Consider the following 27,510-nt stretch of genomic DNA (forward strand, 5'->3'; position numbering starts at 1 on the left):
AACAATCAGGTTAATGCCTGGCACAGCAGAGCACCTCCAGGTTCTGCTCCCACCTATTCTGACGATTGATGGCTATACTGGTTGTATGTACTGATTGTTAAATTATTTTGAATATCACCTCTATCTACAGCCTCATCTTTTCTATTCTCTAAACTTTGGCTGAAAACTCCTGACTCCAGTCTTAGCTTCCTCCTGAAGATAGCATCTGTATGCTCCTTTTGCCTGTATCGTTTGTTCTCTTGTTTGCGTGTCCTGCTAGCAACACCCTAAGAGCTTAGCCTGGCTTCTGGTTTTAGCAGCAGTCTGCTGCTGCAGATGATTACCATGCCTCCCCAAGAAATTTAAGCTATAAGAGGCACTGATAACACCTGGGGGAGGCTAAATAAAATCAGTTTATGTTTCTTTTAATATTAAACATTCTAATTGTCCATGGAAATAAGGAATTAGGCTAGGACCAACCAAGGTTACAAACTGAAACATTATTCAGAAATAAGGCCAAAGAACACATACAGAAAGGTAATGAAGCTACACTGATTACTCACCAAGTATTACTGAATACCATTTTCTTCGCAAACTTTCTAAAATCATTTTCAAACTAATGAGCAGAAAAATACAGTTAATACCTCTGACTAAAAAGAAATTGGACTATTTAAGACAGAGGTGTTCTAAGACAGGGTTTTGATTAGAGAAAAATGAATTACTATCATATTAATATATACTAATATTCATATTTACATCTAGACACAACTTTTCAGCCATCACAGGGGACAAGATAGAGTTAGGACACTGAATTTCTTCGAACAGCAAATAATCAACATATTCACTGAGAGCTGCTTAAATCTAAGAAGTACAAGACAGTACCATACTCAAGGAATTTATCTGCCTAAAGAGATAAGGTTTTCATATTTGAAAATCTGATCCAAAAAATACAATGTAAATGTATGGTATGGTACAGAAGTATAAATATATGCCACAAAAATAGAGAAGAGCGCTACCCCTGTGGGTTCAGTGTTCACAGAAACAAGTCTGGTCCTGAAGGAAAGATATGATCTGAAGAGGCACAGAGGCCAACAGGGCATTTAAGACAAAAGCAAAAGGGAAGAATAGGAGAAATACTTTTGAGATGTTAGGGTAGGCTGTGAGCTGAGTTGAAACCTAGAGCTTGCCTTGAGGTAAGCTGCAAAGGTAAGTTACAAGAGGCAGTGACTGGAGTGATGGGAACTTGGACCTGACCCTATGGGAAAGCAAGGGAAGGTATTTACCAGCATCTCAGAAAATGGAATGAAATTATAAATATGTTGCCTTGGTGGCAATAAAAAATTCTTTAAGGGAACACAGGCTAAAATTTGGAAAGCCAATCAAGAAAAACCACCACTCCCTTTTCATGCCCAAAGAAACTGGTTAATTAACCAGAGATCTCCACGAGAGGGCAGACAAGTCAAAGATTACAACATCATTTGTTATATTTTTTAAAAGACCACTTTCAGTGCCTTTAACCTTGGACAGAGGCTTTAGCTAGCAGATAAATCTTTCACAGCATGTCTTTCTGTTGTATAAAATGTTTCTTAATTGAGTAAAAGGGACCATTGGAAAAGTTATACTTTGAGGATCCAGTTTAGCTGACAGCTACATGTACTCATACAAGGTGAGCATGCTTGGAAAGCCAACAGCAGCCCTTATTACTGGCTACCTTACCTTGATCTTCCCCCTATAGTACATAGAACCTCAATCGAGTTTCTCCTTTTGGTCAACTGGGGAAATGCTTGCTCTGGGCACTGCAGTGTATGTCCTACAGCAAACAATCTCTTGCTCCAGGCAGCATGACTTGACTGCTCGCCCACAGCATTCTGTAGGAGAGCTCTCTGAGCTGCCCTCTACCTGCAGGGCAAGTTCTGGGAGGGCAAGTCCCTCAGGCCACCACCAGACAGATTGGCCCAGACCTACATGCTCACATACATGCTCCCAGAATGTGCACCAGGACCAGCCAGGGTGCCACGAGATCCTATTGCTTTTAAGAAGCCTTCTTCCTGATTTGGCGCTCGCCTGCCCTGTAACTACCGTCCATTAACTGTTTTCTGGAGCCAATTCTTGCTGGTTGTTGTACATTATATGTTGACGTGGTTATTGCTGACAATATAGAAAAGCTATGCATTTCTATGTATTTATTTTTATATCAACTAGTTTCTTAAAAATCAATTCTAATTCTCTTTCATTTGATAAGCATCACTCTCTTTAAAGAATAAAACTGTAAAAAGTTATTCATCAAAATAAGATGAACAAGTGTTTCTATTCACACATAAGACAGAAATACTTATAAACGGAATGCAAACAGTTTTATGCAAGCTTTACAACATAATTCTCTAAGAATTTGTGTAATCTCAAGTATAAAATACCTAAAGAGTTTTCTTTTCTGCTGAAACTATTTTAACTTATATGTCGATGTGTTTATAATTTTTTAAATGAAAAAAGGAAATTACACATATCCAACATAAGCAGTGCTGTCAGGGAGGGAGTAGTAATACTTTACATCTAATTCTAGCAGAAAATAAAATAACAAAAAGACCCACTAAACTGTGAGCTTTCACTATGTCTTCTTTGTCTTTATATCCCAATATCTGGCACGAGTATTTTTTTTTAAAACATATTTATTGAGAGATAATTTACACACCATATAATTCACCCATTTAAAGTATACAATTCCATTTTTTAAACTACATTCACAGGATTGAGTATCTGTTCTTAAACATATATTAATGCATTTAAAAATCATGCTAGATATTAAAAAAAATAAAAGTATATATAAGGACAGGAAGGAAAAAAAGTAAAAATAAAAATGTAAAGTCCAATGACAAACTGAGAAAAATATTTTCACCATATATGAAACAATGGATTAGGAGTCTCAATAGAAGCAAGGAATTCCAACACATCAATAAGAAAAAGGCAAACACCCCTATAGAAAAATGGGCAAAGTCTAGGAACAATTCATACAAGAAATGCAAACGGTTGAAAAGGAAATGAAAATGTTTAGCTTCAAATGAAAGAAACAAAAATTAAAGATGCTGTACTATATTTTTCCTATTAAGTTATCTAAGATTTATGTACAATAATAGCAATTGCAATAGCAAGCAATTTGGAAGCCATCTTAGTGTACAAAGAAAGAGAAAGATGAGTAAATGAAGAAACGGCTCCTCAACACAATAAAGGGCATCTATGAAAACCCCACAACATGCTTAATGGTGAAGACTGAAAGCCTCCTAAGGTCAGGAGCAAGATAAGGATGCCCATTTACACCAATGCTATTCAATACTGTACTGGAAGTGTAAGCCAGAACAATTAGGCAGGAAAAAGAAATAAAAAGCATCCAAATTGGATAGGAAGAAGTAAAACTATCTCTATTTACAGATGATATGATCCTATACAAAGAAAATTCCAAAAAGGCCACAAGAAAGTGAACAGTTTACCAACAAATTTAGCAAAGTTGCAGGGTACAAGATCAACACTCAAAAATCAGCTGTGTTTCTATATACCAGCAATGAACAATCTAAAAAGGAAATCAAGAAAAATCCATTTACAATAGCACCTAAAGGAATAAAATATTAATGAATAAATTTAAGGAGGTGAAAGACTCATATACTGAAAACAACGAAACATTGCTAAAAGAAATTTTAAAAGACCTGAATAAATGGTAAGACATTCCATGTTCATGGATTGGAAGATTTAATCCTGTTAACGTCAGTACTATCTATATTATCCACAATTCAATGCAATCCCAATCAAAATTTCAGCAAAAACGGAAAGGCCAATCTTCAAGTTCATATGGAACTGCAAGGGGCCTTGAATAGCCAAAACAATCTTGAAAAAAGAACAAAACTGGAGGATTCACACTTCCTGATTTAAAAACTTTTTACAAAGCTATGTTGTCAAAATAGAGTGGTACTGGTACAAGGACTGATATATAGACCAGTAGAATAGAATTCACAGTTTTGAAACAAACCCCCACATCTCTGGCCAACTGATTTTGACAAGGGTGCTAATGGGGAAAGAATAGTCTCTTCAACAAATGGTGATGGGAAAACTGGACATCCATATGCAAAAGAATGAAGTAGGACCCCTACCTCACACCATATACAAGAATTAGCTCAAAATTAGTTAGTGATCCTGCTTACACACTGATCATAAATAGCCCAATTATTAATAGCCTTGTACAAACAATCCTTTTTAAATTTTATTAATGGAAATAAATGACAGGAAAAATTGATAACCTAATGCATAAAGATTTTAGTTGCACTCAGTTCCCCATTAACCCTGACAACCCATCAACCCCAATATAACAAGGAAGCACCTCCCCACTAATAGAGTTCTGACTAGAATACAAAATACTGTACAAAAGAGAAGTAAACTGTTACGAGAGAGAAGCACTCAGTAACTGAATTTCCCCTCCAATTTGTTGAAAATCAGCATCACATATTGTGAATTTATGGAGCACCAACCTGCCTCAGATGCTTCCCAGTGACTTACTCCTTTATGTATTGTTTTTTAACCACTTTTCCATTGTCTTCTCCATTCTCTCCTCCAACCCTAACCTTCCTTCCCTAAGGTATCTGTCTACCTTTCCCTCCCATTTTATACAAACCTCATCAAGTTCTTTCCTCAGTCTTTTTTTATTTTTATATCTTAAGATAACTTTGGAAAATATTTATGCTCTAAACTCTGGGAAAACATTATTGCCATATCTCGTCTCTCACTTCTAATTAACAGTCTAAGAGGAAGCTGTGTTATAATAATCTTTCAATGCTATCATTTTCTTCTCCACATTCAGAGAATTCAGGATATATCTCATCAGTGATGCTTAAGGTCATTAGCATTCTGACAATCAAGCCAAATAACTAGAGGACACATATGATGAAATAGCCAGATATATTTTGCTAGTTATCCTAAACTATCTATTAATAATGTATCTTTCAATTTAGATTTTTTCCCCAAACTGAACAGCACTGGGGAGGAAAGAGGAGGGAAAAAGGTAAACAATAAAGGGTAAGAAGGGTAAAACCTGACAGGAAGCTCCCACCACTATTTACAGATTCTAACATAAACAGGCAGAGCTTTGAAAAATCTTCTCGAATTGTCATTAGTTAAGTATTTCTTCTTAAAAAGCTAGTACAATACCAGAAGGGAGTTGCTGTATACATAAATTCAAAGTACCAGTAGAAAGTACCAAAAAATCCATAAAAATGCAATTCCTGGAAGCAAAGGCAGATATTAAAAGGCATTCCCCAGACAACATCCTGGTCAGTAAACACCTTCTCTGAGCAACTACCAGGAAACATTTATCACTTGCCTAATTTCCTATAAACCAAAGCCTTATAAACAATGCCTCATGAAAAGAATAACCATGACAACTAAGTAAGTATGGATAAAAGGAAACATTACACACCATTATTTCATATAACTTAAAGTCAACTGAAACTATGAAATAAAATAATAGCTATAAAGTGTGCCAGAGATAAAAAAAAACAAAAAACTCTCCAACTAACACTTCAAGTAAACTGAAATGGCACACAAAATAGTTTCATGCTATATTTTCTGCAAAGTCTAAAATACCAATGGTAAGAAAAACTAAGCTTGAAGAGAATCAAGGGTGGCTTACAGTTGTTCTGTGTGTCTGATGTGAACACATGCTGCATACTCACTATTAGTCTGAAAAGTAAGTACTTCCACAGAGACTGCACCATGGAATTGAATTTTTATAAATTGATCATTTCTAATTTTTCCTATTTCTGAGGAATCACAGAATTTAACACCTAATACGCAAAATCCACTAGGAAGTAAGTAGTCATTAACAGACAGTTACTTGGAACAATTATGAAAGCAATGTAAATATTAAATATATTCAATCTGATATGCAGCCTTTATATCAACTTTGTATCAATTGCCTAGATAACTTAATAATCAATCAACATTGGGTTCATAATACTTCTTTCTTGGCCTTTATAAAGTTTTAGATAAGTAAAATTGAAGAAATATTTAAAACATTTCTTTCCAGTGAAGTGAAACAAATCCACTTTTAAACCATTATACTTTACATGAACTAATCCCATGACATTTTCATTTGTAGGAGTTAAGCAAAGTAATTCTAAAGACAGGGTTGGTTCTTGCCCTTGTATTGATTAAAATCAAGACCAAATGACAATAATCATATGAATATGTAAACAGGTAAAATAAATGTAAACCAAAGGGTAGATCACAGGTTGTACATAACTTTTGTTTTATATTTCATTAAAAAAACTTGTGAGAAAAGCAAAATCTCTTTCTATGTGACTGTTAACACTTTAGATTCCTCAAAATGAATCTGCCATAGAAAAGATGGGATATGATCCTTCAGACCTACTTACCCATTCATTTAAAAAATATTTCTTAAATATTTCCTCTATGCCAGACACTGTGCTAGGTGTTAGGGATAAAACAGATCCAGTCCCTGTTTTAGTCTGATGCAGGAGGCAATTGAATAATCACATAAACAAAAGTAAAACTGCAATTGCAAATAGTTGAAGAATACAATGGTACTACTGGTGTTTATCACTAATACACACTGACTCTTACACTGTGTGCAGTAAAAACCCTAATCCCCTGTAGAAGGTATTCCTCAAGGTTTCCTTCCATTCCTCATCATCAGTTTACCAAAAAAAGCAAATTTAAACAAAACATTTCCATTGAATTTCTGATATGAGTGCTGCCTTGGAGAGTGTGAACCAGAGACCAATAACACAGACTTTAGAATTTAAATTATGAAGAAGCCTATTGGAAAACTAGCTAGGAAAGGAAAAAGATTTCACTCCCTATGAACTCAGATTAGATCTGAGCTCAGCCCCTTGATGCCTCTATCTTCCCAGGGGTCCTTGTACTATGTAGCAATTTCTGCCTCTGCTACTTGGGGGAACTGTCAACTATTAGAACTTCAGACACTTAAATTTTTCTTTTCTCATATATCATCTATAAGGATCTGAAAGAGTCCATTCAGAATTCCAAACCATCTCAAGTTTTTCTTAGCACTGTGCCCCAGGAAAATGCCTCCGTCAAAAACATATTTTGCTTTGACCCTCTTTCATTAAGGACTCGGTTCCTGCTTTACAGGAAGCAAAATCTCTGATCTAACCAAAGTCTCTACTTTTCCCCCAACTGGGTATGAGCTCTTCTTCCCTAAATCCCTGTTCTTTAATCTTTTTTCTCACATTTATCATATTCTCCCTTGAATTATAATTACATATATTCACATCTTTTCCTGATTTAGTAAAAATAAAGTACCTAATGGGCGCTCTGTAAATATTTATTGAATGAGTGAATGTCATTGGAGCAATTAAGTGGTGAAAAAAAAAGTTTCTACATAAGGAAAGGGAAAAATGAGTAAGGACTTCAAAATAATGAAAAATTGTGGCAGGGAAAATTCTGGCCTACTATGTAGCAATAAGGAATTAAAAACAAACAAACCAAGCAGCCAACCAAGGCAATGATGAGAACCAAAACAATATCTAAATGGGCTAAACCTTGGAATTTATGGTCATGAGAACTGGAAATAAGAGCTAACTAATAACCTGGGTCAAGATTTTCACTAAGGACGGACAAAAGCCAGACTCAGTATGATCACAGATACTTCCAGAATCATCAATATATTCTCATTCAATGCACCTTGTCTTCTAAATTCAAAAAAGATATTGATGCCTATGTACAATAGCCCACTGCTGCAGCATCTCCAGTAAATATGTGACCTACCAACATAGTCACCTGAGGCTGGATTAAGTTAACAAGTGTTACACTGGTTCAGCCTTATTAAATAAGGCAAAAATTTAAGTGATTTACATTTCTAGATACTGAAAGCTTATATTAAAATGATGTCATCTGATCATTGAAGAAAAACTTCGTAAAAGCTAGGTACTCTTTTATTTTTCTTTCTTCTGGTCCTAGTTTTCTTCATTCCTCATTTCCACAAAAGCACCTTGAATGAACCGTATACAGCTCCAGGCTTTGCAAAAATCAACCTGGTTCTAGTTCTGCCTGAAGCTCACAATGGGACCTAAAGTTGACCACATGTATCACCAATAAAATGGGGCTAAGCATATATGTGTAGAGATTGCATCTACACTGTGCTGTTGTGTTGGTATTCATGGTGAGCAGAAAATTTGTCTTACAAAAAGAGTTCAGAAGGGACATCAGTGACCCTGATCTCACAGGGGCTCTGGAGAAGGAAACCAACACAGAAAGCAGAGGTGTGAGGTGAAGAGAGTAAGACCCCATACACTTCCCAGTAACATGAACCATCAAATAATATGTATTTTCTACTTAAGCCAGTTTTGATTACTCTCAACCACGAGTCCTCACAAATACATAATATACCACATTTTCCCATGTGCAATAATCAAGGAGAGGTAAGAGAAGAAGAAAAAATTTTATTTCTATTTTACAAGTAGAAAAATTGAAATACCCAAAGGTTAAATGACAGATCAGTAGTGTGCTCTGCATAAGAACATGCTGTCCCTCACACAAGCTGGAGAGTCCAACACAGACATAGATTACATACATAATTTTAAAGCAAAATATTCCTTAGAATTGCAGAGAAAAAAAATTTTATACATCTGCCTTTGGCGTCCAGGGTTGAGGGGAGAGGTGATGACATGTTTTATGTGACATGAACAAATGGCATTGCGTCTGATACCATGATTTGTCTCAGAACGGATGTTCATGCCCACAGAGCTGCCAATATCATACACTCACTCTGCCGCACTACAGGCACCTTCCTTGATGATTATCTGCCAATGACTCTGGTAATTTCAAGGCCTCAAAACTGATACTACATGGCTGCAAATCAGGCTTTTGTCAACCTCTCCTTGAATCATTTCCTCCTACTTGCCTGGTTTCTCTATTTCCAGATAGCAAGGCTGGGTAGGGAGATGTTATCATTGACCTGCCCAACATAAAGAGGAATTGTCAGGGGCAAGGCCAGAGTGTTTACATAGTGTCTGGGTTTTAAACACCTATCATTACAGACCTTGTCCTGCCACATGATATGAAATGAGGCAACTATAATTTGGTCATAGGGCACAGCCCTACAAGCAAGTTTAGTTCCTGGATGGTAAACAAGGAAGCAATGCTGTTTACCACTAGCCTGTAGCTTAATTCTGAGCCAGAAAACTACATATACTAAATATTTTAATAATCTGTTTCTGTGACATGTTTTAGATGTTATACTAAAATATTTTTTCTCCTGAAATATTTAGAAAAATTTAATATAGAAAATGTCTTTCATACATGTGTCAACCAGATGGGCCGCAATAACACAGCATTAGAAACTTAGTGGCTTAAAGTAACAATGGTTTACTTCTTGTTTGTACCACATGTCTATCTTAGATATGTAGTATAACATGACTGGTCACTATGGCAGGAGGAAGGGAATATAATCTATCATGCATCTGATCTTAAGATTTAAAAGCTTCTACCCAGAAACAACACAAATCACTTCAGCTTATATTTCATTTATCAAAACAAGTCATACGGGCATGCAAGGATGACAGAGAAATATAATTCTAGCCATACCTAGAAGAGGTGAAACCAGAAATATTGGCAAATACTAATGACTACCAGAATATACAATAATAGATAAGGATATTGCATCATTTGCAAGAAATCTGCCATAAGAAATTTAAAAAAAGACAGTGGTTTGCATAATTGGCAGGTTCCACTGAGTGGTTTTGGATTCATAAATGCAATGATATTTTTGGTTCTGTCTTTTGATTTTGCTTTCTTCTTATTCTTAGGCAGATTGTCTCCAATGTGGTCAAAAGCTTGCCACCAACCGCACTAAGCCATACATCATTCTCTTAATCAGAGAGCCCAGAAAAAAAATTACTCAATCCTTTTTTACCCCTAGCATCGGTACCAATCTCAGCACAGGACTCTGATTGGGCCTGCCTGGGTCATGAGCCCAACCTGTACAGGGAAACGGGATACTCTGAGTGACCAGCTTAAGTCATATGTCCAACCCAGTAGGAGAGAAACAGGACTAAGTGATTGCCAACCCAACCAGAATCACACTGAGTAGAATAGATACAGCTCCCAAAAGGATCAGACCAAAAATTAGCAGCTATCCACTCAGACAATTCTATTTTCCCTTTTCCTTTATCGTTCCCCTCAACTCTGGTAAGATGTGTGTCAGACTAAAAAGCTCTTCCTATAAACATAAACCCACATGGTCTTGGCTTTCATATTACAACTTGTTGATGATGTTAAGCCAGATCAGTTGTCAAAACATACACAAGAAAACACATACGGGTGAATCCCAGGACAAAATTTCCTTAAATTATTCTGCATAAGCCCTGCTGACTACAAACCCAAGAATTTACAAGGAAATTCCTCTTATGGAACTAATGCAAATGAATGATTTTTTGAGATCCCTATATGAATGATAACAAACAGCATAATTCTAAGGCATCTTGCAAATAAGAAGCTCAAAGAGGGGAAGAGACTTCCCAAGAACAAAGACAATATATAGTAGTGCTAGAATTTGAACCCAGGTGTGATTCTTTCCTTGGCAGAGACAGAGAGTAAAACAGCAACAAGCATCAGACTATTGGCTTCACAGGGATAGGGATTTTTGTTTTTGTTCACAGGTGTATCTTAACTAAAACAGTGCCTGCCACATATTAAGTGTTTGGTAAAGAAGTTCAAGGATTACAAGGATTAAGTTCCTTTTCCTATTTTAAATAATAGTCAACAGCAATAAGATAAACTTGGATTTCTCTGTCATTCTTCTTCAAATGGGGTAAACAAATTTCCACAGGAATAAAATGCTCAGCCCCAGGAAGTTCCAGGTAACACACACTGTAACTTTGTACCTTCTTGAAGCTGGACAGGACAAACACAAAACCTTGAAAGAAAGAATACAGGTAAAAAGAAAAGGGGGAGGGAGGGAATATCCAAAATGAATACAGACAAAAATCAACATAATTATAGCTCTTGCATGCATATTCTAGATCACTATAAGCCCATGCCACTTTAGGTTGTAGTAGCAAGGCTATATATCATATTACATAACAATTATTTTTAAGAAGATAGTTATACACAATATAACCTCTGTTCATCTTCCCGCAACAGTTGGGTAAAGCCTTATTTCTGGCCAATTTCTTTCTCACCCAACACCCTCTCCACTGACAGAACATTTAGCTGATGCTTTTGGGCCTTCATTTAGAGTACTGAGTGAAAGAAAAGGCAGCTGTGCAGGTGGAGTCATCATTTTGGACATGAGAAAGCTCACTTTTATTTTTTTTAAATGGAATTATTTACCATCTGTGAACCATCTCACCACAGGAAGTCTCTGACAAATTCAGTAAGTGAACCTGATTACACTGGACTCTCACTGACTACACTTTTATTAAATTTTCCCTTTGCAGCACTTGGCAGGAAACTCCCTTTAAAAAATCCTGTCCTCTTATGTTCTTAAGTTACAAAACAAATTTAAACACAAAACAAAGATTTTCTGGGCAGAGTCTGAATCCACTGTTAACTTTAGAATAGATTCTCACCCATCCAAAACTCCCAGGACTTTTACCAAAAGCCTGAATGCGTCGGCTTGTCTCCCTAGTTCCACAAAATGGATCAAAGACAGAAATGCATGTTTTAGAAAACAGGCCAAAGATAATAAATGTCAGGCAGTGAGGATCCCTGTAAGCCTGTGATGCAGCAAACTTTAGAGGAATTAGTACACATTTTTGAAGGACATTTTCTAAATACATTTTAGGGACATTCTCAGTACATTTTTGTGTACTAATTCCTTAGAAAATTTTAAAATCAGAAGATCCCTTTTTCCAGGCCTAGAATTACATCTCGCTGAAAGAAGAATCAACGGTATTTAAATCTTTTGTGAAGCTGGAACAATCTATTTTGGAAAAGCAATTTTGGGGGAGACATTATTAACATTTCAAATCCTGTCAACAATTAACCTTGATCAACCTGAAGCTTTGCTCAGCACCATAATTACACACATTACATAGTTACCTAGTATTGTGGGAAACAAAGCGGCACAGACGTTTCCAAGCAACTAACTTTTTCCTGCAAGTGACAGAACACTCTCATTGGTATTTGTGAAAAGCCAGCTTCAGAACAAAACCACAGCTAGGATCAAAACAAGCAACCATTCCTCAGCTTCCATTTCCACTTCCAAATGATATTTATAAAATTAAACCATATGCATGGTGTTTCTCTACTAGTTGACTAGACTACATTCCTACAGTCCAGTGGTAGTGGCCCTGATGAGGGTCTGCTAGTGTCAAAGGAGCTCCTTACGAAGGAAAAAAGCAGTTTCATATAAAAAGTTTAGAAAGAAATCTCCCCAGAAGACCACTAGCCAATTCTATAGATGGAACCCATACATTAACCAGTTCCAAGGTTCCTCACAATAGTCTGCAGAGATCCAGGCTTATATGGTGAGAAAAAGGTAGACAGTAAATATGATAAAGACTGTTTATCGCCTATATCAATTTAGGGCCATTACAGTATTACCTATCCTCTCATCTTTAAAGACTATGAATAAAAGACTCTAATCTAGAGCTAAGACCCTGCAGAATACCGGATTATATTATTATAAATCATCTAAAGTGAATCAAAGAATTCAATCATCCAAAGTGAATCAATAGTAAAGTGTCAAAGACAACTTTTACACTCTAAAAGCCCCTCATATACTCATTATTGTGAATGAAATGACATTAAGGTCTCTTCTTTGTGTTTTTGATTCTCCTTTTGTTATTTATCCATTTATATGTAGTTTTTCTGTTGTTGTAATCAGAGTGTGTACCTAACTTTTGTTCACTTTCTAACTTGACATATTAAGTAAGGAATGGATTACTCTTTTTCTTGTGCCACAACTGTAATCAGAACACACCTCTACTACATTACTGCACTTACCACACTGTATTTTAACAATCTATTTCTATATCCTTCTCTTTTGCTAGGCTGTAGGCTTGTGAGGATAAGAGCCATCTTTATTATTTTTCTTTTAAGAAATTTTTTTCTACCCCTTCTTTTATTTTAGCATTTTTTAAAAAGGTAACCTGCACATAGTATGAAATGCACAAAGTACAATAAGATAAACCATAAATACTAAGTCTCACTCTCACATCTGCTCACCACCTCATCACCCTACAAACCAGTTTTTCTCCCAAAAGACAATCCTATTTTTAATAGATACAATCTAAGCATATTTAAGCACCTAGGGATATTCTTTTTTCTACTTTTTTTTTTTTTTCTTTTTTTTTTTTAGGCAAATGATATACACACTGCTTTGCACCTTGGTATTTTAACAATGTATCTAGGGAATGATTCCATATTAGGTTATATGGAAACACCTCAATCCCCTACCAAAGGACATCTAGGATAGTTCTAATTTTTTGCTATTACAAACAATATAGCAAAGAATAACCTTAGCTATACATAATTTCACACATACAGGAATATACCTGGGTGATAAATTTCTACCAATGAAATTTCTGGAGCAAAGGTTATGGGCCTTTAGAATTCTGATAGATACTGCCAAACTGTCCTGCCCTCCTTGGATGTTATTCTAATTCACACTCTACCCACGATATATAACAAAGCCATTTCCCACTACCCCTGCCTACCTAATGCAATATCAAACTTTTTTTATCTTTGCCAATCTGAGATGTGAAAAACAGTAGAGGTTATGAGGGCTATTGAATATATTTTTCATATGTCAAAGAGCCATTTGTATATCTTTTTGTTGGTAGTGGTTTTATTTTGTTTTGTAAATCTCTATTTTTACATTTTCTACCATTGACCATGTATCCCTTTTTATTAAAAAAAATTAGAGAAGATGTAGGTTTACAGAAAAATCATGCAGAAAATACAGCATTCTCATATAATACACCCCACCCACCCACAGTTCTCCCTATTATTAACACTGCATTAATGTGGTACCTTGGTTACAATTGCTGAAACAATATTATTATAATTATACTATTATATAGTCCCTGGTTTACATTATAGTTCACTGTTTGTATTACACAGCCTTTGGTGTTATAAAATTTTTATTCTGGTAACATATATAAAAACTAAAATCTCTCCTTTAACCATACTCAAATATATAACACTGTGGTGTTAATTATATTCACAATGTTGTGCTACCATCACAATTCTCCATTGCGAAAACTTTTCCATTACCCCAAACAGGAACTCTGTAACCAATATGTATTAACTCTCCATTTGCTACTCCCCCTCAGACCACCCCTCACCCCCTAGCCTCTGATAAACTGTATTCTAATTTCTATCTCCAGTAATTTGCTTATTCTAATTATTTAATATTAGTGAGATCATACAATCTGTCCTTTTGTGTCTGACTTCTTTTACTTAGCATGTTTTCAAGCCTCATTCATGTCATCACATGTATCAGAAGTTCATTCCTTTTTATGGAAGAATAATATTCCGTAGTATGTATATACCACAATTTGTTTATCCACTCATCTGTATACCACATTTTGTTTATTTGTTCATCTATCGGTGGACATTTGGGTTACTTCCACCTTTTGGCAATTGTGAGTAATGCCAACTACAGACTTCAGTGTGAAAACATCTGTTTGAGTCCCTGCTTTCAATTACTTCGGGTATATACCTAGAGTGGTATTGTTGAGTCATGTGGTAATTCTATACTTAACTTTCTGAGGAATTGCCAAACTGTTTTCCAGAGGGGCTGCACCGTTTTACATTCTCACCAACAATGAATGATCCTATTTCTCCACATTCTGTCCAACATTTATCTTCAGTTTTTTTAAATAGTAGCCATTGTAGTGGGTGCAAAATAGCATCTCATTATGGTTTTCATTTGCATTTCCCTAATGGCTAATGATATTCAGTATCTTCTCATATACTTACTGGCCATTTGTATATCTTCTTTGGAGAAACGTCTATTTAAGTTTTTGTGTTTTTTTTTTTTTCATTTAAAAAATTGGGTTGTCTTTTTTTTGTGGTTGTTAAGTTGAAGGATTTCTTTATTCTGGATATTAAACCATTATTGGGTATGTGATTTCCAAATATTTTCTCCCATTCTGTAGGTTCTCTTTACTTTCATGATGAAGTCTTTTGATGCAAAAAAGTTTTTAATATTGACAAAGTTCCATTCACCTATTTTTTTTCTTTTGTTGCTCATACTTTTGGTGTAAAGTCTAAGAAACCCCTGCCCAACACAAGGTCCTGAAGATATTTTCCTGTTTTCTTCCAGCAGTTTTATAGTTTTGGTTTTATATTTAGGTCTTTGATCCATTTGGGTTTAATTTTTGTATATGGTGTGAGTTAGGGGTCCACCTCCATTCTTTTGCATATGGATATCCAGTTTTCCTGTTTGTTGAAGAGACTACTATTCTTTCCCCATTGAGTGGACTTGGCACCCCTGTCAAAAATCAGTTGGGCATAGATGTGAATGAGCGTTTATTTCTGAACTCTAAATCCTATTAAATCCTATTCCATTGGTCTATTTATCTGTCCTTGTGCCAGTACCACGTTTTCTGTTTTTTGGTAGATAACCATAAACACAACTTTAAGTAATAACCTACATAATGTTAAACATGGTTTAACTTCTAAAATCTTTCCTAACACTAATGTACTAGGAAGCTAACCAAACAAAAATAACAAACCCTTAAATTTTTAAATATATAATTAAAAAACAATTTCAGACATATTATTAAATTTTATCCTTGAAGAAATCCTATAAAGTATGTGAAGTTTACTAATCCAATTTAACTTATAAGAATGCTGTGGTAAGGGGAAATCTGATCTTTAAATCCATAGGTTCTGTTTCCAGCTGAGTTCCTTGCCAGTTTTTTAAACTCATAAGGTGTGCCTGTAATGTGATGAGACTGACCATAAGCTATAATTGGGATTGGTCTCACAGAATTTTAGAGTAAATTTAGGTTGTATTTGGATAATTCTAACAATATTTGGAAAAAGTGGAAGTTACATACTCTTGCAATTTCATTATTATCCTTTATATTCCTCAACTAAAAACTTAGCAATGGAATTCTAAATATTTATTAATGGTGGATTAGAATTGGATCTTCAGAGTGATCAGGATGGATAGTTAGCACAGTTTTTTATGTTAAGATAATACTGCAGGTGAATTTTAAATTTTCAGTATAGGTTTAGTTAGACCATCCCACCATACTTCTTTAGGTCTACACAAATCATTTTCTCTGGGAGATAAAAATCACAAGATAAACATGGTTCATTTTCAAGGCATTTCACTGTTGCTCAACAGTTTAGGGAAGGAGTCAATACATTACAACTGAAGGGCCAATTCCAGCCCTGCTACATGTTTTTGTAAATAAATTTTTATTAAAACACAACCATGCTCATTGTTTACATATTGTCTTTGCTGCTTTCTCACCACAATGATGAGAAATACATGGCTGGCAAAGCCAAATACATTTATTATTTGGACTTTTACTGAAAAAGTTTTTTGATCCCTTTTTATAAGATAAAACTTTACTGTTTTATTTTAATATTTTTATTAGCACACGCATATTTTGAAGCAGAGAGCAAAACTTGATTTTAAAAACACATGCAATTTTAAGTACATGTCATACATGCTGATGATTCTTTCTCACTTATGGCTTTCAAACCTCCCAGGGTATACATTTGCAATCTTCTATTCTGTCATTAATTTACCTGTATATAATCATTGGATAAGTCCTAGGATATTTTGCAACTTTTGCACAATATAGCTAATGAATCATTCCTTGCCTAATGTGGAAGTTCAAGTTAACACACCTGCATGTGAAATGTATGACATTTAATAGTCTCAATTTGGTTACCTTAGCCAGGCTTAATTGGTAATCACTTCATATTTTCTAGGAAGCACAAATCAGATAAGAAATCCCCTGTGAACTATAAGTCACAATAATAAAATGCTCTTACTATTCTTATCTGCTTAAATTTCCATGATAATAGAAATGTTTTAAATATATACAGAGCAAACAAAAGTTGTCTTTGCAGGACCAAATCAGAGGCATGCTTTTCCTACATTTCACTCTTTGAGATTACTCCAGGATTTGGATTGTACCTGTGATGTTAGTTATGGTGGGCCAATGATGCATATTTCGGCTATCTTTCTTTTTTCAATTTTATTGAGATATATTCACATACCATACAATCATCCACGGTGTACCACCAATTGTTCACAGTACCATTAAATAGTTGTGCGCTCATCACCACAATCAATTTTTGAACATTTTCATTACCACACATAAAAAAGAATGAGTTGAAGTAAAAAAGAACACCCAAAACATCCCATACCCCCCATCCCTCCCTATTATTCATTTACTTTTTGTCCTCATTTTTCTATTCCTCTGTCCATACACTGTGTAAAGGGAGTGGGAGCCACAAAGTTTTCACAATCACACAGTCACACAGTGTAAGCTACATAGTTATACAACCATCTTCAAGAATAAAGGCTATGGGTTGCAGTTCAACAGTTTCAGGTATTTCTCTCCAGGTATTCCAATACACTAAAAACTAAAAAGGGATATCTACATAATGCATGAGAATAACTTCCAGAATGACCTCTCAACTTTATATGAGATCTCTCAGCCATTAAACCTTTATTTTGTTTCATTTGCCTTCCCTCTTTTGGTCCAAGAAGGCTTTCTCAATCCCACGATGCCAGGGCCAACCTCATCCCTGTGAGTAATATCCCCCATTGCCAGGGATACCTACACCCCTGGGAGTCATGTCCCACGTAGTGGGGAGGGCAGTGAGTTTACCTGCAGAACTGGCATAGAGAGAGAGGCCACATCTGAGCAACAAAAGAGTTTCTCTGGGGGTGACTCTTAGCACCATTTTAAGTAGGCTTAACCTCTACTAGGCAGCAACAAGCCTTATAAGGGCAAGTCTCAAGATCGAGGGCTCAGCCTTCCAAATTGGCAGTCACCAATGCTTGTCAGAATATCATCAATTAATATTTCTATGTTTCCCCCCAGTCCTCAAGGGGTCTTTGCAAATACATTTTTATTCTTTGCCAAAATTACTCTGGGATGTACTGGGGCTTCACACTAGCCTGTAGAAACTAACCAGATTTCACTCCCCATTCAACATTCCATGAAATTATGTTGTTTAAATAAACTAACCATACAAGTTAAATCACATAGTGTGTTACAAACAATATAGATTTTGCTTCTATTAAGTGACTCTTCCTTTGGTCTCACAGAAGTTGAGGTTTTAAAAACACCATCAGTATCATCCTTTACCCTTTAGTCTATGTTCTAGTCTGCTAATGCTGCCAGAATGCAAAACACCAGAAATGGATTGGCTTTTATAAAAGGGGGTTTATTTGGTTACAAAGTTACAGTCTTAAGACCATAAAGTGTCCAAGGTAATGCATCAACAATCGGGTACCTTCACCGGAGGATGGCCAATGGTGTCCGGAAAACCTCTGTTAGCTGGGAAGGCACGTGGCTGGCGTCTGCTCTGGAGTTCTGGTTTCAAAATGGCTTTCTCCCAGGACATTCCTCTCTAGGCTTCAGCTTCTCTCCAAAATGTCACTCTCAGTTGCTCTTGGGGCTTTTGTCCTACCTTAGTTTCTCTGGAGAAAAAGTCTGCTTTCAAAGGCTGTCTCCAAAACATCTCTGTAAACTTCAGTTCCTCTCTCAGCTCCTGCGCATTTTTCAGTGTCCCTCTTGGCTGTAGCAAGCTCGCTCCTTCTGCCTGAGCTTATATAGAGCTCCAGTGAACTAATTCAGACCCACCCTGAATGGGTGGGTCACACCTCCATGGAAACTATCCAATCAGAGTCATCACCCACAGTTGGGTGGGTTGCATCTCCATGGAAACACTCAAAGAATTACAATCTAATCAACACTGATATGTCTGCCCACACAAGATTACATCAAAGATAATGGCGTTTGGGGGAACATAATACATTCAAACTGGCACAGTCTGATTTACTGAAGTTCTAACCAAGTCCATTTCGTTCGTATCTCTAATTGAAATCTGACCTCTTTTTTCAGACTCCTTAACATTTGCTGTATGGGGTAATGCTGACATTCAAAGCTGCTGGACTTTTGCTCTGAGTCTCAGGTGTCACACAGATACCCAAAGCTCCAGGGACCGACCAGGTTATACACAAAGAGCTCAGCATCTCAGAATTTAGAAATAACCATTACAACTCAGGAACAGATGTAACAGATGTAAGAGCTTACAATCTAGGAATCTTTACAATAAGCCTTCCCCTGATAACTCATGCTCCCAGATTCAATTCTCAGAGTTGCACATTATAGTTAGTCCATATTAGTGAGGCATTATAATGTTTTTCTTTTCATTTCTGGTTTATTTCACCGAACATACTGCCCACAATGTCCATTCACCTCAAAACTTTGCTCCTTCTTGTAGCAGCTCAATACTCCATTGTATGTATACACCGCAGTTCACCATTCCGTTCATCACCTTAGGCCACCTCCATCCACTGCAAATCGTGAATACTAACACCATAAACCCCACTGTGCAAATGTCCATTCATGCGACTCTTTTCAGTTCTTCCAAGTAAATATCCAATAACTGGGTTGCAGGACCATACGGCTACCCCATGCTTAGCTTCCTGTGGAACCACCATGCTGCCCTCCAGATGGGCTGCACCATTCTACTTCCCCACCACTGCCCTTTCTCCATGTTTTCTCCAGCACCTGTATCCCTCTGTTTATTTTTTAGACAGTTTTATTCACGCACCATACATTTCATCCTAAGTAAACAACCCATGGTTCCCTATGTAATCATGTAGTTATGCATTCACTATCACTAGCTATGTAAGGACAGTTCCATTTCTTCCACAAAGAAAGAAAAGGTGAGAAAAGTAAAAAGACAAAATAAGAAGAAAGAAAAAAATGACAACTAGAAAGCAACAAAAGAAAAGATAAAATTAAAATCAAATACAATAAAAAAGTCAGACACCAGCACCAATGCCAAGGACCCTATACTGCTCCCTCATATCCCCCTCTTATAGGCATTTAACGTTGGTATATTGCCTTTGTTACAATTAAAGGAAGAATATTACAGTGTTACCATTAACTATAGACTCTAGTTTCATTGATTGCATTTTTTACCTAATACCACCCCCTTTTTATACCTTGCAAAGTTGACTATCTTTTGTTCTCCCTCATGTAAAAACACATTTGCATATCTAATCACAATCATTGACCACTCTAGGTTTCACTAAGTTATACAGTCCCAGTCTTTATCCTCTATCTTTCCTTCTGGTGTCCTCCATGCCCCTGAACTTTCTCTTTCAACTGTACTCACAGTCATCTTTGTTCAGTGTACTTACATTATTGTGCTACCATCACCCAAAATTGTGCTCCAAACCTCTCTCCTGTCTTTTCCTATCTGCCTGTAGGGCTCTCTCTAGTATTTCCTGTAAAGCAGGTATCTTGTTCACAAACTCTCTCATTGTCTGCTTGTCAGAGAATGTTTTAAACTCCCTCATATTTGGAGGAGAGTTTTGCCAGATATAAAATTCTTCGTTGGCAGTTTTTCTCTTTCAGTATCATAAATATATCACACCACTGCCTTCTCACCTCCATGGTTTCTACTGAGAAATCCGCATAGTCTTTTTGAGCTTCCCTTGTATGTGACGGATCGCTTTTCTCCTACAGCTTCCAGAATTCTCTCTTTGTCTTGACATTTGATAATCTGATTATTACGTGTCTTGGCATAGGTCTATTTGGATCTATTCTGTTTGGGTTATGCTGCACATCTTGATCTGTAATTTTATGTCCTTCATAAGAGATGGGAAATTTTCAGTGATTATTTCCTCCATTATTGCTTCTGCCCCCTTTCCCTTCTCTTCTCCTTCTGGGTCCCCCATGACACACAGATTCATGTTCTTCATGTGGCCATTCAATTCCCTGAGACATTGCTCATATTTTTCCATTCTTTTCCCTATCTGTACTTTTGTATGTAGGATTTCAGATGTCCTGTTGTTCAGTTCATGAATCTTTTCTTCTGCCTCTTCAAATCTGTTGTATGTCTCCATTGTGTTTTTCATCTCTTGTATTGTGCCTTTCATTCCTGTAAGTTCTGCCAATTGTTTTTTTAAACTTTCAAGTTTTTCCTTATGTTCACCCAATGTCTTCTTTATATCCTTCATCTCTTTTGCCATATTGTCCCTCAACTTGTTGATTTGATTTTTTAATTGTTTTAGCATATTTGTTTGAAGATCTTTAATTAGTTGTTTCAATTCCTGCATCTCAGTTGAAGAGTAAGTTTGTTCCTTTGACTGGGCCATATCTTCATTTTTCCTAGGGTAAGATTTGTAATGTTTTGTTGTCTAGGCATCTGGTTTCCTTGATTATCCCAATCATATTTTCCCACACCAGATGGGCTCAGGTCTCAGGAGGAGGCTGTATTCAGTATCAGGTTTCCCTGAGGGTGAGCCCTAGAAGATTGACAGACTTTCCTGTGAGGCCTCTAGACTCTGTGCTTCTCTTATCCTGCCCAGCAAGTGGCACTTGTCAGCTTGCAGCTCTCTACTGGTGTAAAGAGGTGTGGTCCCTTTAATTCTCAGCGGACCCTGTCCTGGCCAGGGGCGGAGGGTGTCAGAAACCAAGCTTACTTCATTTTTGTTTTTTTTTTCCCCCCAGGCCCTAGGGTCTGAATTCTCTGAGGGAGGGCCATCACTTGAGCTTGGTCCTGCCCCCCTTTTCTTAGGGAAGATACACCCTTTAGGGAGCTATCTTCTCCACTTGAATTCCTCCTTTGTCCCTCTGAATCTTGTTAACTTCACCATTGCCTGGGTCAACACTGATAACTGAAAATGCCTGAGGCTTTCTCTAATGAGCTTCTTAGAATGAGAGGAAAAAAAAGAAATAGAGAGAAAGCCCCTTTTCCGAGCCAGTCCCCAGTCCCTCAGTTTCGCCAGTCAACTGGTGTTGGTACCCAGTTCTCTGAGCCCCTTTTCTTGGGACACATCCATTTTCTAGTATTCTGAGCTCAGCTATCTCCAAAAGCCTCTGTTTTTATTTATGTATTTTTTTCCCATCAGCCCTGCCTCCTCTCTGCTGGGAGGAACCTCAGTTTCCTTTCCTGCTTTGTCTGGGATTATCTGTGCTTGTAGCTTGTATTCAGCAGTCCAAATTTGTTAATTAAAACTGTGTTGGAGCTTGGTTGAGTTACTTTCCCTGTAACCTGTTTCTTTTTTCCACATGGAAGCATTTCAGCTCAGCCCACTATACCCATGGGGGAGGGGCAAGAGCTCCACGTTTGGGGAGCTTTATTTACAATTCTGCAATCTCAGCCATTCCACCCATTCCAGGCTGGTGTACAATGTTTGCCCAGTCACAGATGTCTCCCATCAGTTGTTCCAGATTATTTACTAGTTGTTCCTAGTTATTTACTAGTTGCTCTAGAGGACTGACTAAATTCCACACGTTTCTATGCTACCATCTTGCCCCGCCTCCCCCCAGTACCATGCTGTTTTGATCATTGTGGCTTTGTAATAAGTTTTAATATCAGGAAGTGTGAGTCCTCCAGCTTTGTTCTTCTTTTTCAAGATGTTTTTTGTTATTTGGGGCCTTTTACACTTTCCATATGAATCTGAACATTGGCTTCTCCATTTCTGCAAAGACAGTTGTTGGAATTTTGATTGGGATTGCACTGAATCTGTAAATTGCTTTGGGTAGTGTTGACAGCTTAATAATATTTACTCTTCCAATCCATGAACACAGAATATACTTCCATTTATTTGGGTCTTCTTTAATTTCTTTAAGCAATGTTTTCTAGTTTTCTGTGTACAAGTCCTTTATATCCTTGGTTAGATTTATTCCTAGATATCTGATTCTTTTAATTGCTATTGTGAACGGAATCTCTTTTCTTGATTTCTTCTTCCCATTGTTCACTGCTTGTGTAGAGAACCACTACTGATTTTCGGGGTTTGATCTTGTACCCCACCACTTTGTTCATTTATCAGCTCTAGTAGTTTTGTTTTAGATTTTCCTATATATAGGAGCATGTAATCTGCAAATGGGAAAAGTTTTACTTTTTCCTTTCCAATTTAGATGCCTTTTGTCCCCCCTCCCCCTACAAATTGCTCTGGCTAGAACTTCTAGTACAAATTTGAATAACAGTGGTGACACTGGGCATCCTTGTCTTGTTCCTGATCTTAGAGGGAAAGCTTTCAGTCTTTCACCATTGAGTATGATGTTAGCTGTGGGTTTTTCATATGCTTTCTACCATGCTGAGGAAGTTCCCTTCTGTCCCTAGTTTTCTGTGTGTTTTTATCAGGAAGGGTGCTCGATTTTGTCAAATAGCCTTTTAGTGCCAATTGAGATGATCATGTGTTTATTTTCTTTGTTCTGTTAATGTGAGGTATTACATTGATTGATTTTCTTGTATTCTCTTATGTTAAACCACTCTGGCATACCTGGGATAAATCCCACTTGATCATGATGTATAACTGTTTTGATGTGCTGTTAGATTTGTTTTGCTAGTATTTTTTTTTTTTTTTTTGAATTCAGATTTTATTGCTTGTTAGTTTTGTCATTCCAAACCATTTTAAGTAAACAGACATTCAGAAAACATACTGGGAGTGTTAAACAGATGATGGCAACATCAACGAGAATGCTTAACTATTTGACATAAGGTAATGGGAGGCACCACCACCACCATCACTCCCAGAAATTCATACATATTGTATAAAACAGTAAAAACAGTTCATTGGCATTTAACCAGCTTTCTTGGTAATCATCTATGAACCACAATAAGCCTGTACAGTTTTAGAATCATCAGAGCAAAACAATGTATTTTTTCTTCCATTAGTAGAGCTAGCTCTTTCAGTTTCTTTAAAACACAAGCAAACAATTAAACACAACAAAACTTACACACCACAACCTGAAAACAAATGTTGGCCTATTTCAGTGGTCCTGAATTTTAATGTTTCTATCATATTAATTCAAGAAATAAATCATGATTCAGCTTTTGAAAATGAGACTAAGCTCTTTTACTTTTAATTACACAGTTTATAATTCAAAAGTTTTAACTGAAGCTAATGTTAACCCAGTAAAAACCAAGCATACAACTCCAGAAACTGCTCTTATTCTAAGGTAACTTCTTTAAAAGTTCATTATTCTTTAAAAACTCAGACCCAAGCTGCACAACTATAACTTGAGGAACTAACATTTCTACCCTTCGGGGTACCACAGCAGTAGTTCTAAGTGTTCTTATGGGACATATATACAAAATCACTATAAATCACACATAAACATCAATAATTTTTCCTGATAAGGTAAAACTACACCAATATTTTCCTCTATTAATGATTTCTTTTAAAATCAAGCATGTACTACAATTCAGCATTTGAAAGACTTCTATGTCTATTATTGCAAAGATGCTCAGGTTGAGAAATACATTTGTATAGTTGAAGAGATGCTCTAAAAAGCAACAAGACTTGTTTCTCTGTTAAGCCATTCAGAAGACTTCAGTTATCAAACAACTAAAAACACACAATAGCAGATAAATAGGAATTCATTAAAATCATTGTCTCCAACAATAAAAAATTAAATATTACGGCATCTTTTACTCCATTATGGTATATGTAGCAAAGAAAAATGTTGTAAATAAGAGCCATCACTGCTATTCAAAATACTTTCTAATGTATTCAGATTTTTGTTTTTTATATTATCCTATTTCACAAAGCATTGAAATCTCTCATGATCAAACATCTTGATGCAAACCAAGAGAAAAGTATAAATAGATATCCATTTACTAAAGGGAAGCAGTTCATCCTTGAAAAACAAAAAGGAACTACAAATACCGGGATGTAAATTTCTCTGGAGCAATTTATGCTTAAGTAATTAAGAGAAAGAAGGGACAAAGACTTGATTTAAGATGAGAAGCTAATTAACACGGATCAGGCTGCTAAATAATTGTTTGCTCAGTATTTTGCTCCACTGGGATGAGAGTTTCAAAGGGGTTCATTCTCCTTTAAAAATATATCACATCCACTAGAATAAGATCATATAAATTAACACTGATTATGTATTATCCCCCATATTTGTCCACTTACAAAGCTTGACAGGCTTCATAAAGTATATAAATAGTAACATTTTCACCTTTTATTAAGGCAAGCTTGTGAAAATAATTTAATACAACCAGATCGTTTCATGAACTTTTAGCTTACAACATTTTTCACATAAGAAACATACAAAAAATTGTGTTTTATAAAAAGCCACTTCAATACCAGAAAAGAGTGGTGAAAAATTTTGAATCCAGTTTACTTTTGTAAAGGATGCTCTTTTGTTGTCTCAGATTCCAAGTACTATTCATCATCTTTAGAACCAGTTTTGCTTAAATGCTTAACCACATCAACCCAGTTCCATCCTCGAGGAAGTTCCCCTTTGTGATCTGTTTTATCTGCCAGCTTACATTTCTGGGCTTTTGAAAGTTGTTCTTTTTTGTCTTTTTTCTTACTTGATGCGGCTGTATTAGGAGTTTCAACAGAGATGATATTACTTATGGATGTCGTAGAATTAACAGGATGGTGGTTCTCCATGAATTGTTCTTTATTGTCTTTGGCATATTCAAACAATGTGCATGTCATAGCAATTCCAAGATTAACTTCAACTGCTTCCTGTAAATTGGCCAATATACTCTGCTTTACAGCTTATGATATGGTGTTGTTAAAAAAAGCGTTCATAGATATAATTGGAGGTGTTTGGGGATATGTTTCTGTCCAGGAAATCTCTATTAAGAAGGCTTTGGGATCACCATTTTCACCTATCCTATATTGAAATGAAACTGGACTTAATTCCCGGAAACTTTCATCTCCTTCATAAATCGAACGTAATGCTTCTAGTTCCATCTCTTGGTCCTCGCTGGCACTCATCGTGCCCACCGTTGGTCGCCTCCCAGGCGGAATGCGTTTGCGAGGACGAAGCAGCAGCTAGGGGCGGTGGTCCTGGGACCCGGGCGTCCCCTTCCGAGCTCCCGGCGGCGGCACTCCCTTCGCACCCACAGCCAGGAGTCAGGCATGCCCGGGGGTCTCAGGTGGCTGGGAGCCGCGGGCAGGGGGCTGTGGGCGGGGATGCGAGGCCGCCAAAGGAAGGGCACCAGGGCGACTGGGGAATGGCAGCAGGGAGGTAACGCCAGAGTGGTTTGCTAGTATTTTGATGAGGATTTTTGCATCTGTATTTATAAGGGATATTGGTCAGTAATTTTCTTTTCTTGTAGCCACTTTATCTGGCTTTCGTATTAGGGTGATGGTAGCCTCATAGAATGAGTTAAGGAGTGTTCCCTCCTCTTCAATTTCTTTTGACAAATTTGAGCAGTATTGGTGTTAATTCTTCTTTGAATGGGTGGTAAAATTCACCAGTGAAGTCACCTGGCCCCAGGCTTTTCTTCATTGGGAGGATTTTGATTACTGATTCCATCTCTTTACTTGTTGATTAGTCTGTTATCTTCTATTTCTTCAGTCAGTGTAGGTGGTTTATGTTACTAGGAATTTGTTCATATCATCCAGGCTATCTAATTTGTTGGCATACAGTTGTTCATAGTATCCTCTTACAACCCTTTTTATTTCTGTGAGGTTGGGAGTAATGTCTCCCCTTTTCATTTAAATCCACTCTTTTTTTTTTTTTTTTTGGTCAGTCTAGCTAAAGGTTTGTCAATTTCTTCAATCTTTCAAAGAACCAATTTTGGTTTCATTGATGCTTTTCTTTTTAATTCTCTATTTCATTTATCTCTGCTCTAAAATTTATTTCCTTACTTCTCTTCACCAGACCCTCCAGTAGTGAGGTTAGGTCTCTAATTTGAGATCTTTCTTCTTTTTTAAATGTAAGCATTTAGAACTATAAATTTCCTTCTCAGCACTGCCTTTGCTACATCCTATAAGTTTTGATATGTTGTGTTCTCCTTTTCATTCACTTCAAGATACCTTCTAATTTCCCTTCTGATTTCTTCTTTGGCCCATTGGTTGTTTAAGATATCATTGTTTAATTTCCACATTTTTGTGAATTTTCCAGTTCTCCCTCTGTTATTGACTTCTAGCTTTATTCCATTGTGGCTGGAGATAATACATTGTATGATTTCAATATTCTAAATTTATTAGACTTGTTTTATGACCTAACATATGGTCTATCCTAGAGAATGACTTGTGTACACCAGAGACGAATGTTTATTCTGCTGCTGTTGGGTGAAGTGTTCTATATATGTCTCTAAGGTTTAATGGTTTATAGTGTTCATTCACATCATCTATTTCCTTATTGATCTTCCATCTGAATGTTCCACCATTATTGAAAGTAGTGTACTGAAGTTTTCTTCAATTAATGTAGAACTGTCTATTTCTCCTTCAAATCGGTCAATCTTTGCTTCATATATTTTGGGGCTCTACCGTTATAAATGTTTATATTTATAATCGTGACATCTTTTTGTTGAACTGACCCCTCTATCAGTATATAGTGACCTTTGTCCCTCATAACAGTT

At 36.5% G+C, this 27,510-nt stretch overlaps 1 protein-coding gene and 1 pseudogene across 2 annotated transcripts in view; both read right to left on the bottom strand.

The window, feature by feature from the left end:
* The window catches only part of SSH2 (slingshot protein phosphatase 2), a 312,067-nt gene that overhangs the window by 174,048 nt on the left and 110,509 nt on the right, over positions 1-27,510 (bottom strand). The gene's annotated exons all lie outside the window — the stretch shown is intronic.
* LOC119513378 lies at positions 25,240-25,915 on the bottom strand (annotated as a pseudogene).

This window comes from Choloepus didactylus, chromosome 18, assembly GCF_015220235.1.
Source record: "Choloepus didactylus isolate mChoDid1 chromosome 18, mChoDid1.pri, whole genome shotgun sequence".
Taxonomy (NCBI): domain Eukaryota; kingdom Metazoa; phylum Chordata; class Mammalia; order Pilosa; family Megalonychidae; genus Choloepus; species Choloepus didactylus.